We start from the raw sequence: 13,444 nt of genomic DNA, 5'->3' as shown, positions 1-13,444 counted from the left end.
CACGTGGACACCCGTGGTGGATTCATGTTGATGTATGGCAAAACCAATACAATATTGTAAAGTAATTAGCCTCCAATTAAAATAAATAAATTTTAAAAAAAAGACCCTCACTTAGAAACAATGGCAGAGAGAAGGACACACTGGATCAGAACAGGTACATTTTACCATGCAGAAATTCCCTAAGTACCTTCTTTACAGATAAGAAAGTTAGATTTTCTTTTTAATGGCTGAAGTTGCTGTTCACTGTAGCACTGTTAGTCCAGCTCAGGTGTCCAACTTAAGGTTGCCAGATTTAGCAAATAAAAATACAGAATGTCCAGTGAAATTTGTATTTCAGATGAACTATCATTGTTTAGCTGGAATTCAGATTTAACTGGGCATCCTGTATTTTATTTGTCAACCCTAGCCCAACTTACTAATAAAATCTCAGAAGGACCATATTGAGTGCTTTTCTGTATTCTTCAACACAAACCCAGGACAGTCTGCACATAGTGTGACCCTGATGGAATTTTTCAAATAAATGCAAAATGATCGTATATATTGGAACTAGCATTCCTTGCATATTCCTCACACACTAGTACATGTGAACCTCAGAAATTTTAACAGTAATTCAGACTTAACTAAGCCACTATTTACTAATCACAGTTCAGTTCAGTTCAGTTGCTCAGTCGTGTCCAACTCTTTGCAACCCCATGAACCACAGCACACTAGGCCTCCCTGTCCCTCACCAACTCCTGGAGTTTATTCAAACTCATGTCCATTGAGTCGAGAAGCCCAAGCTATAGAATTAGGAAGTGTAATTTGAAACACGAGCTCATCCACTTGGGTTTTTAACCTAAGTTAAAATATCCAGCAGCCTAATGGATTTAACAATAGTATGTTCCTCATAGGCTATTTTTAAGTGTGAAATTATTAATAAACGGTGGCTCTTCCTAGTGCTGATCAAGTAAATATTCAATAAATATACTGAAATTTTAATTTGATAACCCTTAAGAATGCAGGCTCAGAAGATATTCTTATTTTTTAACTTCCTGAAGTGAATAATATCTTCATCATCATTTGACTTCCTCTCTGACCTCAACTTATTTCACCCCTCAACCTGCTTGCTCTGCTTCAGCCACTCTAACTTTCTTTCTGTCCCTTAAACACAACAAGCATCTTCCCACATTTGGCCTTTCTCATGTTCCCTTTTCTGGAACACTTGTCCCTTAGCTGCTTCACGTGACTGGCTTCTTCTCATTCACATCTCAACAGAATGTCTCTTTATCAGACAGAGCCCCCTAGACACCTGAACTAAAGTTGGATGAATCCCATTTTCTCTGTCCCATAGCACAGACTGTGTTTGTTAGAGCCCCATTGCTCACTGAAATGTTCTTATATTCGCTTTGTGTTGAATACTTATTGGATTGTTGTCTTTCTCTCCTATCATTAGATAAGTTCTACTGATGATAGAGGATTTTCATATCTTATTCAAATAGAATTGTCTGAGCCAAGAACAGAGTCCAGAATAGAGCAGCTGCTCAGAAAAATATTTTTGGTCAAAATGAGTAAACCCAGGATTCTAGGAATGGATCTTTGCAAGAATCCTGGAAAGCAAGAAAAGGCTCAGGGCCAGCACTCTTTTATTCTAATGGACATTACATCCCTTCTACTCCCTGTGAGAAATTCAGACAAATTTCTTCTTTCTCCACCTACTAGTTGGAATAAACATTCACAGGGAGGAAACGGTCATTTAGAAAGAGGGAGAGTTCACTGTTTAAATAGTTCAATGAATCTATAATGGCTGAGGGTCTGTGCCAGCTTTGGGGATTTTCAAATCTGGTGATGGCATGGTTCAAAAAAGAATTGGAAGGAGTTAAAAGTTGATATAAGCAAACATTACTGATTAAGGGAAACAGAGGACATGATGTCCGATCTTATGAAATGTGGGCCTGAGACTCCAAGAGGCTAATGAGTTCCTGCAACTTGCCTATTGGCTTTCAGCCCAATGGGATGGAAACAACCATCACACTCTCTGTATCCGTTCAGGGCACATGGCTTGCCATGTGAAATGGCTGATATTTGACTATCTATGACCTACACAATCAGAATTTCATATAATTTATTCTATACTCCTTGAATTATTGGATACTTGTATGCTCAGGTCAGAGAAAGGGGAGTTGTAGGAGAAACTGATAGCATAGAAAGGCTCAAAATGGATTCATGCTGGTTACTAACCTGTGCTGGGTTTTCAGAAGATGCCTTCAGTTCTTTAAGGCATCAAAAAACACCCCATATTTATTCCTTTTCTACCTGGTCATTCCAAGTACTAATAAACCCTGCTTCAGCTCCAGGGTACTTTACCCAAGATAAATAAAGAGAAAATTAACTCTGTCAAAGAACATCTAGTACAAGGATTCAAATTTTTATAAACATTGGGGTTTGAGGGAAAAGGAAAGAGGATGATGGGGGAGGTCCCTTGATAATCCTCCCACTGGGAGAGATGGCATCATCACAGATCCTGTTGAGGACATAACATGATCTTTTAGAACAAGTCTCCCTGGTAGCTCAGCTGGTAAAGAAATCCGCCTGCAATACAGGAGACCCTGGTTTGATTTCTGGATGAGGAAGATGCCCTGGAGAAGGGATAGGCTACCCACTCCAGTATTCTTGGGCTTCCTGGTGGCTCAGATGGTAAATAATACATTTGAAATGTGGGAGACTTAGGTTCGATCTCTGGGTTGGGAAGATCCCCTGGAGGAGGGCACAGTAACCCACTCCAGTATTCTTTCCTGGAGGATCCCGATGGATGGAGGAGCCTGCTGGGCTACAGTCCATGGGGTCACAGAGTCAGACATAACTGAGCAACTAAGCACAGCACAGCACTCCCTAATTCTTTAGATCTGCCATAAAATCTTCAGGGAAACTTTCCCTTTTTCTTGCACAATTCAATATAATAAAGAGAACTATTGAATGAAAAATTATTTTAACACAATTATTTCTAAATTTTCTCAAATACCTGAAGGTATGGGATGCAAGGCTGGAAATGCAAGACTCCTTCATTGGAAAGGAGTTGAGGAGAAATAGAATATAGATATGGTGGCTGCGTATGTCACTGTCATAGAGACGGCAAGTATTCAGGAACTGTTTGTTGTAGGTTGGAGTCACAATCTCTAAGGGACATGGTCTGGACATAGAGACTAAAGTACTCTTTCTTCTCCCACACTACAATAGCTCACCACCCAAGGTGTGCACTTATATTGGGTCTCTCTGGCCCAAGCCAAGAGAGGGCTCAGCCCCATCATCACTAACAGAGCTGCCATCCAGGAGCCTTTGGAGAAATACAGACATACCATGCTGGCGAACAGGAAAGGAAAGGGAGAGGAGAGCATGTGAGTGTCATTCAGTGAGGACAAGAACCCTCCCCCCACCTGTATCCCAAGTAACACCAATCAAGAAACTCATTTCTTTGTTCCTGGATTGGGTGATCTCAGTGTTGGACCTAATCAGCATCAGTGATCTATGACATCATCAGTTGCTGGTCATAAATTCAGTATGAATGTCCTTCTCTGAAACTTAGACTTTTCTAAACCTGCCCTGTTTTCGTGTCTGCAGGGCAGGAATAGAGATGCAGATGTAAAGAACAGACATCATCAGTCCTCTGTGATGACCTAGATGGATGGGATGGGGGGCATGGTGGTGGGAGGGTGGGCCATGAGAGAGGGGATATATATATATAGATAGATAGATAGATATAGCTGATTCACTTCATTGTACAGCAGAAATTAACAAACATTGTAAAGCAATTATACTCCAATAAAAAAAGGTGGGGGGGACTTCCCTTGTGGTCCAGTGGCTAAGACTCCAAGCTCCCAATACACGGGGCCCAGGTTTGATCCCTGGTCAGGGAACTAGATCCCATGTGCTGCAACTGAGAGTTCCCACGCTACAAATGAAAGAACTCACAACAGAGATCCAAGATCCTGCAGGCCGCAACTAAGACCCAGGGCAGCTCACTAAATACATATCGTTTTTAAAAGATTGTTCTTAATTTAGTGTTGTAAATGTTTGATCTTGTTGTGTCTGACACATTTTATCTGGGCCTGTATTGAGAGCCAGTGTGCTCCATGTTTGAGCCTAAAAAACATTCATCTCTCTTGCTTAAAGATATAGACATTTCACCAAAAGTAAGTGAGAGTGTGTTTAGGAGCTGAAGTGCTAGAGAGCAGATGATTGCAATTTAGGAGAACTTTGATCCTTTTTACACTTGTTGTAGATTTGGGGAAATTACAATTGACATGAAGGTACCTTTCTCAATACTGAAAAATGCTATGATTCTGTTGACCCTTTAAGGAACACCATCCCCCGGTAACTGGTGATGTTACAGAATTACAGCCACTGATTAGAGTATAGTCTGTACTTCCTGACACGAAGCGATGTCGTTCATAAACTAAAGGAAATGGAAATTTAGTCAGTAACTTAACTCGAGTGAAAAAAATTCCCAGGTTCTTCTCCTGATACTGTCCAAGTTTAGTGGCACCCCCAAAATATACATAGAAAAAGAGGTTTAGTGTAGGTGATCTGTGTGGAATGGAGGATCTTGAAGGTATCTTTGTAGCATTTAATCTAAGAATATGCTAAGGCCAACTGTCCTGATCAAAGTTTGCAAGAGGCTGAAAGATCAAGAAAAGTCAAAGTCAGCTGTTGGCGCACTTTTGCTTTAGAAGAATTAATAGAGAATAGAAACACCATGTTAGTCGTTCAACCATGTCCTACTCTATGGTCCCACCACATGCACTATAGCCCACCAGGCTCCTCTGTTTATGGAATTCCCCAGGAAAGATTACTGGAGTGGATAGCCATTCCCTTCTCCAGGGGATCTTCCTGACCCAGGGATCAGACCAGGGATCAAACCCATGTCTCCTGCGTTGCAGGCAGATTCTTTACCATCTGAGCCACCAGGGAAGCCTGTTAATGTTTTATATAAAAACAAAAAAACAAAAATATGTTCAATTCCTTATTCCTGGCTCCCCATTAGGATTTTTCTTATTTTATTGGGAACACGTCCTTTTATTATTCACCTTCTCTTGCTTTATATCAAGAAAATATACAAGAATATGTTGCTAATTAGTAAATAGAATCCTATGAAAAAACTATCAGTTATATATCCTTTGATGTAGTCATATAATAATCCATGGGGTTGCAAAGTCAGACAAAACCGAGAAACTAACACTTTAACTTTACACAGCAGAAGTTGAACAGGACTGCTTCTCCCTCAGCTTTTAGAGCGGAAAAGCCCTCGACTCTGGCCTTCCATCCCCCAACCCTCTTCTTCCCCTCTCCATAGCAACAGGTCCTGTGACTCAGGAGATCCCCACGCTCCATTCAGAAGTGCCCCAGGTGACACTGCTAGCGACACTGGCAGCAGCGAGGCACCAGTGACCCAGGAGGAACAGATGGCCAACACTTCTGACAGAGGCAGTGAAATTGCCAAATCTCAGATACAACTGGCGGCAGGGCAGGTAGAAGAAACCAAACAGCTGCGATATAGCGCCACCTACTGGAACACATAGAAAGAACTCTAATTTCTAAAGGGAGAATCATTAGAATTAAGGTTTTAATTTTTTTTCTAAGTTTTACCTAAAGAAGAAAGGTGTTACTTCAGATGTACCAGTAAAGGAACAACCCATCAACCACCATGAAGCACCACTGTTACATGGCATCACAAAGAGAAAATGACAGTTCTCCAGGAACAAACGTAAAGTCATGCACTACTGTGATCTGATAAGAGTATTCAAAATAGCAAGCTACAAGAAAACCCAGAAAGGCAGTTCAGTGAGCTCAGGGATAAAAGTGATGAGCAGAAGGAATATTTACAAAAGAGGTAGAAACTCTAAAAAAAGAGATAAACCGAAATTCTACAGCTGAAGAAATCAATAAATTAGGTGAAGAATGCATTAGAAGCATTGGAAATAGAGTGGAGCACATGGAAGAGAGAATTAGTGAGTTTAAAGAGAGAAATCTAGAAATGATACAAGTAGAAGAGGAAAGAGAATCAAGATCTAAAAACAAATGAGGAAATTCTATAAGAACTATCTGACTCTTTTGCAAAGGAAAAATTAGGATAATGGGTATCACAGAAAAAGAAAAGAGGGAGAATAAAGTAGAGAGTTTGCTCAAAGAAATAGTAGCTGAGAAATTCCTAAACTTGGGAAAGGAACTGCATATGCAGGTTCACAAATCTAAGAACAAACCTAATTATCTTAATGCAAAATCACCTCTCCAAGACACATTATAGTAAGCCTCCCAAAAATTAATGACTAAGAGAATTTTAAAGGAGGCCAAGGAAAAAGGATGGTATATGCCAAAGGAACCCTCATTAGACTCTCAGCAGATTTCTCAGCAGATACTCCACAGAAAGGTGAAATGACAAACTCAAAATTCTGAAAGGTAAAAACTGTCAGTCAAGAATAGTCTAACCAGCAACATTATCATTCAAGTAAGAAGGAGAAATAAAGGCCTTCCCAGGCGAACAAAAGCTGAACGAGGCCATCAACATAATCCTTATAAGAAACGTTAAAACTGCCCTTCTACCTGAGACAAAAAAGCAAAAGTACACAAAACTTAAGGAAGTGATATATTGACAGACAGAATCAGAAAATTGCAACTCTTTATCACAACAGATTTTTAAACACTTATTTATAGTATGAAGGGGAAATTGAGAAAAAAAGCAGTAAAAACAGCTATAACTGCCTCAATTTGGTAACAAGTTCACAACATGGAAAGGGGTTTTGAGACAACAGAAACAGAAGCGAGGATGAGGAGAAGGATGGAACCTGTCTGGACAAATGGAGATACGATGATGTCAGCAGAAAAAGGACTATTTTATCTGTAAGACATTTTATATAAACCTCATGGTAACCATATGCTGTAAATCTAGAGCAGAGATATGAAACAAAAAAGAGGAAACAGAAAAACATTATGCAAAATCAACAAACTAAAATGGCAGACAGAAGCACAAGGAAAAGGAAGTACAGAGCAGCCAGGAAAGATCGAATGTTGGTACTCTGCTCAGTCGCTCAGTCGTGTCCTACTCCGTGCAACCCCACGGACTGGAGCCCACCGGGCTCCTCTGTCCGAGGGATTCTCCAGGCAAGAATACTGGAGTGGGTTGCCATTTTTCATTTCTCGATAATCACACTAAATGTCAATGATAGGAATTCGCCAAACACACATGATGGTTGGATGGAGTAATGAACAAGACCCAATGATGTGCTGTCTCTAAGAGATGCACCTCAGCTCTGAAGACAAATGTAGGCTCAAAGTGAAGGGACGGAAGGTGAGGCTCCAAGGAAATGTCAGCCAGAAGACAGTGGTGTAGCCTCACTCATATCAGATAAAATAGACTTCAAGCCAGAAAGATGACAAGAGACAAAGATGGACATTTTAGAATGGTAAGGGGAACAATTCACTAAGAAGGCATAACAGTTAATGATACATGTGCACATAACATTGTTGCTGTTTAGTCACTAAGTCGCATCTGACTCTTTTGTGACCCCATGGTTTGTAGCCCACCAGGCTTCTCTGTCCACGGGCTTTCCTAGGCAAGAGTACTGAAGTTGGCTCCATTTCCTCCTCCAGGGAATCTTCCCGACCCAGGGACTGAACCCACATCTTCTGCATTGGCAACTGGATTCTTTACCACTGAGCTACCAGGGAAGCCCACACAATAACACAGAAGTACCCAAATGCATAAACCAAATGTTAACCTGTCTAAAGGAAGGGATTGACAGCAATACAATAATGGTAGGGGACTTTAACACCCCACTTGTATCAGTGGACAGATCATCTAGACAGAAAGTCAACAAAGAAACAGTGGCTTTAAGTAAAATATTAGGCTAGATGTAAAGACATTCCATCCAAATGCAGAAGAATACACATTCTTCTTACGTGCACATGGAAAATTTTCAAGAATAGACCATATGTTGAGACCAAAAAAAAGTCTCAATAAATTTAAGAAGATTCAAATTATAGCAAATATGGGGCTTTCCAGGTGACACTAGTGGTAAAGAACCCACCTGCCAATTCAGAAGAGGTAAGAGACACTGGTTCTATCCCTGGGTAAGGAAGATGCCCTGGAGGAAAGCATGGCAACCCACTCCAGTATTCTTGCCTGGAGAATCTCATGGACAGAGGAGCCTGGAGAGCTATACAGTCCATAGTGGGGCACAGAGTCGGACATGACTGAAGTGACTAACGATGGTATGAAAATAGAAATCAATTACAAGAAGAAATCTAGAGAAGTTATCAATATGCAGAGACTGAACAACATGCTAAGAATAGCAGATAGGTCAATGAAGAAATCAAAGAAGAAATTTTTAAAATACTTAAAGATAAATGAAAATTAAAAAATGAAATACCAAAATCTTTGGATGAAGTTAAAGAAATACTGAGGGACACTTATAATAATACAGGCCTAACTCAAGAAACAAGAAAAATCTCAACTAAATAATCTAACATTACACTTAAAGGAACTAGAAAAAGGACTTCCCTGGTGGTCCAGTGGCTAAGACTCTGTGCTCCCAATGCAGGAGGCCAAGGTTCTGTTCTTGGTCATGGAACTAGATCCCACATGCCACAACTAAGATCCTGTGCAGTCAAATAAATAAGTAAATATTCTTTTTTTTTTTAAGGAACTAGAAAAAAGAATAAATGAATCCCAAAGACAGTAGGAAGCAAATACTAAAGATCTGAGTGGAAATAAATGAAATAGAGACTAAATAGGCAATAGAAAGGATTAATGAAACTGAGAGCTGGTTCACTGAGAAGATAAATAAAATTGACAAATCTTTTCTTTTTTGTAATTGACAAATCTTTAGCTAGACTTACTAAGAAAAAAGAGAAAAGGATTTTATAAATAAAATCCAAAATGAAGGAGGAGAAATAACATCAGATACCACAGAAATACAAAGGATTATAATAGAATACTGTGAACACTGTACTCCAACAAATTGGACAACCTCGAAAATAAATTCCTAGACTCATACGACCTTCCAAGATTGAATCATGGAGAAATAGAAAATCTGATAGACCAACTACTAGTATAGAGATTGAAAGAGTAATTAAAAACATCTCAGAAAACAAATATCTAAGAGCAGATGGCTACAGAGGTGAACTCTACCAAACATTCAATGATTTAATACCTATTCTTCTCAAATTATTCCAAAACATTGAAGAGGAAGGAATGCCTCCAACTCATTATATGACCCAACACTACCCTGAGAGAAAAACCAGGTTTGATACACACAAAACACACACACACACAAACAAAATTATAGGCCAATTTCTGTGATGAGCATACAAGTAAAAATCCTCCACAAAATATTAACAAACCAAATACAACAATACATTAAAAGGATTATACACCGTGATGTGGGATTTATTGCAGGGATGCAAGGATGTTTCAACATCTGCAGATCAATCAACGTGATACACCACATTAAAAACTGAAGGATAAAACTTACATGGTCATTTAAAGAACTGCATGAAAAGCACTTGACAAGATTCAACACTGATTTATGATGAATCTAGAAGGAACAGAGCTGAGCACAATAAAGGCTATCTATACAGCACATCCACAGTTTACCTCATACTCAACTGGAAAATTTCTAGTAATTTTATACATATGTGCAAATACCACCACAATCCAGTTTTAGAACATTTCTAACACCCCCAAAGGTTTCCTGTTTACAGGTAGTTTTTACTCCATTCCAAGCTCTAGAGACCCAATGACTTGCTTTCAGTCTGTAAATTTGCTTTTTATAGATGGTTCATGTATATAGAATCCTATGAAAAGTAGTCTTTTGTGTTTGACTTATTTCTCTGATAATAGCTCAGTTGGTATAGAATCCTCCTGCAATATAGCAGACCCTGGTTCGATTCCTGGGTCAGGAAGATCCCCTGGAGAAGGGAAAGTCTACCCACTCCAGTATCCTGTCCTGGAGAATTCCATGGACTATACAGTCCATGGGGTCACAAAGAGTTGGACACAACTGAGCACCGTTCACTTATTTCCCTTAGGCTATTTTTTAAGGTCATCCACTTTGCAGCATGTATCACAAATACTTTTAGATGTTTTTCACTTGTTCTTTTTTTATTGCTAAATAGTTTTCCATTGCATAGATACAATGCATTTTGCTTTTCCATTCACTAACTGATGGATATTAAGATTGTTTCCAGTTTTGTGTTATAAAGACTAATATTGCTATGAACATTTTCATATGTGTGTGTGTGTGAAGTAGCCATTTTGCTTAAAAGAATGAGTTTGGGTTATTCTTGACAAACAACTTGAAACTCTCTGTATTACTCTAAACCTCAAATGTCCAGGGATCTAATTCTGGACTCATATAGCAAGTAATAGGGCTTCCAAGGTGGCACAGTGGTAAAGAATCTGCCTGCCAATGCAGGAGATGCAAGAGATGGGTGTTCAATCTCTTAATCCTCCTCAAGAAGATACCCTAGAGTAGGAAATGGCAACCTACTCCAGTACTCTTGCTTGGAAAATTTCATGGACAGAGGAGCCTGGTGGGCTAGAGTCCCTGGGGTCGCAAGGAGTCAGACATGACTGAGCAACTGAGCACACACGCATAACAAATAATAAGTCAATGCAAAAAAGTGCTTGGTAAAATAGATGTATAATAGATTTTAGCATTTTAAGAAGTGAGTAATTCCTGATTACATGTCCTTTAAAAAAACAATTCCCTGAAAAATATAGTTTTCCTCATAAAATTAAGAGCCAGCATATATTCTAAAATCAAACAAATAATCCTCCTGCTTATTTGCTTTTGAGGTGGAAGGAAGTGGCTTATGGCTGGTACTTAAGTCTCAGTGCTAAAAAAAAAAAATCCCTGAAATGACACTGTTATTTAAATACCTATCATCCTTCATGAGGCAGTTACAAAAATACAATCGAATAGTACCAGACACTGTATTTCCATGCTGTAAAATCATCCTCCTTACCTCATGGACCATTTCTTTCTCTTAAAAGAGAAAGATGATTTTAAACCTCTCCTTCCCTTGTGCATCAGAGGAGGCAGGCCCATGTCACCAAGGGTGAAACGTGATTTATGTGAACTGCCGTCGTCATCTATGATCCTCCTAATTGTGAGGAAGTGGGTCTGCTGGGAACACTAAGGGAAAAGTTTGGTTGCTTCTCATAAAACCACATGAGAAGCAACAGTTCTCTTTTCCTGCCTTTCAGATCATTGGTGATGCCATTGGCCTGATAAATCGACCAACTCTGGAAATTCCCTATCTTGGTCTATCCATTATGTGAGATAAGTTAAAGGAAAGTAAAGCTAATTAGATTGGATTCTTCTGCTATTAGTAGCAGAAAGTGTCTTCATAGATATATTCATACTATAGACCTCAGTTCTACCTTGTAATTTCACACCACAGGTCTCAAACAAAATGAAACACTTATTTATCAAATCAGAGAATAAAATGACAGTAAAGTTGCCACCTTGGGATCAAATAAAACTTATCCCAACTGTATGCACACGGCAGACATGATTTATCAAATCTCTACAGGATGATAACCTGTTTCACACAAATAACACATAGTATAATTAACATACACAAAAACAAACTTTGAATTTGCTTGAAAATAATAGATGTGCAGGACTGTGAAGAATTCAACAATTACTTTGTAATAAACTTCTGAACAGTATTACCTACTGTTTCAATTTAGTTTGCATTTGAAATTGACTCTTCAGATGAAATGGGCTTCCCTGATGGCTCAATGAGTAAAGAACCCGCCTGCAAGGCAGGAGACACAGGAGACGTGGGTTTAATCCCTGGATCGGGAAGATCCTCTGGTGGAGGAAATGGCAACCCGCTCCAGTATTCTTGCCTGGAAAACATGGACAGAGGAGCCTGGCAGGCTACAGTCCATGGGGTCACAAAGAGTTGGACACGAGTGAGCATGCACATTGACTTCAGAGGGAATACAATAGCAGAACACACCAACTTTGTCAGCAATTTAATTGCCTAAGCCTGAGCTAGGAGAAAGGCCTTAATTCCTTCTATCATGGTGGCTTCTTGAGCTAGGAGAAATCACCATGGTTTCTGAGCCTATCCAACTCTTTTATGTTATTAAAGTCTTTGGAACTTAAAACTATATACTTACTTACCATTATAGTTCAACAATCGTTTATGCAAGGGTCAAAAAATTTTTGATTTACTTTTCTAGCTTGTTTTCTATCATATACTTTTGGTCAAATTTGTTTGAATCATTCCAGTTTGCTTTTAGTTTTTAAGCATCACTTTGTTAATCTTTTAATTTAAAATTATTTTTATTACATAGAATATTTGAACGTTCCTCTAGTTAAAACTATTAAATGAAATAAATTCAAAAAAGTCTGACTTTCATATTTGTCCCCTTTAATCTATTCTCTCATTTGCCCAAAAGATAACAATTTTTTAAAAATAGTTCTGCCATTGTTTCTATTTACAAATGTAAGTAGATGATAGATAGATATTCTCCTCTTCTATCTTAGTTTTTAAAATGTTATAGACTGTACAAATCTAAACCTACTGAAAGTACATTTTGGGGATTATTCTAGAGTAGAAAATCTCATTTTTCTTCCAGTTGTAGGATATTTTTTTGTTTGGATGAACATCCCTGTATTCATAAATTTTCCTTTGTTTTTCAGAATTGTTTCTGATTTCTGCTAAGATAAGATCCATACTGGATTTTCCTGTAACAGACAGTAGTTTATCACACACTCTGGGGGGACTCAGAAATGCATATTTTCCACTAGAGTTGTGGCTTTGTCTTAGTGGCCTTCTGAAACCTACTTATGGGGAAGAATACACCCCAGCCACAGCATCAGCCTGTCACTGATGTTTATCTTAGAGACAGAAAAAGATTTAAATATTGAAGCCCACTATTAGTCTAATTAAAGAGGAGTTCAAGGAGTGAACTAACCCAGGATTAGATACTTTGTTTTAAAATCATGGCAAAGGAGAAAAAAAAAAAAAACAGGAATATACATTTTGTAACTTTTAAATAATAGCAGATTACTATAAAGTGTGTTTATCTTTGAGGTTGCAAAGATGTAGGAAACCACCATGATAGAGGGAATTAAGGCCTTTCTTCTAGCCCTGGAAAACATGCCTGACGACAGAATGTAGAAAACTCAAGGAAAAAACAGGGAAGGGAGCAAGGAAACCTCCAGATCCACAAATGACCAAATTTAGGAATATATAAGAAATAATAACCATTATTGTTTTATGATGCCACCCTCCACTTCTGTTTTCTTTCTACTTCTTTCCTTGAAACTGTATAAAGCAGATGATTGCCAGTCCATATTTATTTGAGATAAAAAGTTATATAATAATATGGACAGAAGATCCGAGGCACAGGAGGCACTAAAGGTTGAAAACAAAGGGGACCAGGAAAGAA

The 13,444-nt window shown here is 38.7% G+C and overlaps 1 protein-coding gene across 1 annotated transcript in view; it reads right to left on the bottom strand.

Moving 5' to 3' along the window:
- Positions 1–13,444, bottom strand: part of LOC104992404 (DLA class II histocompatibility antigen, DR-1 beta chain-like) — a 35,543-nt gene that overhangs the window by 7,915 nt on the left and 14,184 nt on the right. The gene's annotated exons all lie outside the window — the stretch shown is intronic.

Source organism: Bison bison, unplaced genomic scaffold, assembly GCF_000754665.1.
Source record: "Bison bison bison isolate TAMUID 2011002044 unplaced genomic scaffold, Bison_UMD1.0 scf7180017864214, whole genome shotgun sequence".
NCBI classification, from domain to species: domain Eukaryota; kingdom Metazoa; phylum Chordata; class Mammalia; order Artiodactyla; family Bovidae; genus Bison; species Bison bison.
Note: the sequence above shows the minus strand (reverse complement) of the source record. Positions and strands in the feature narration are given on the sequence as shown.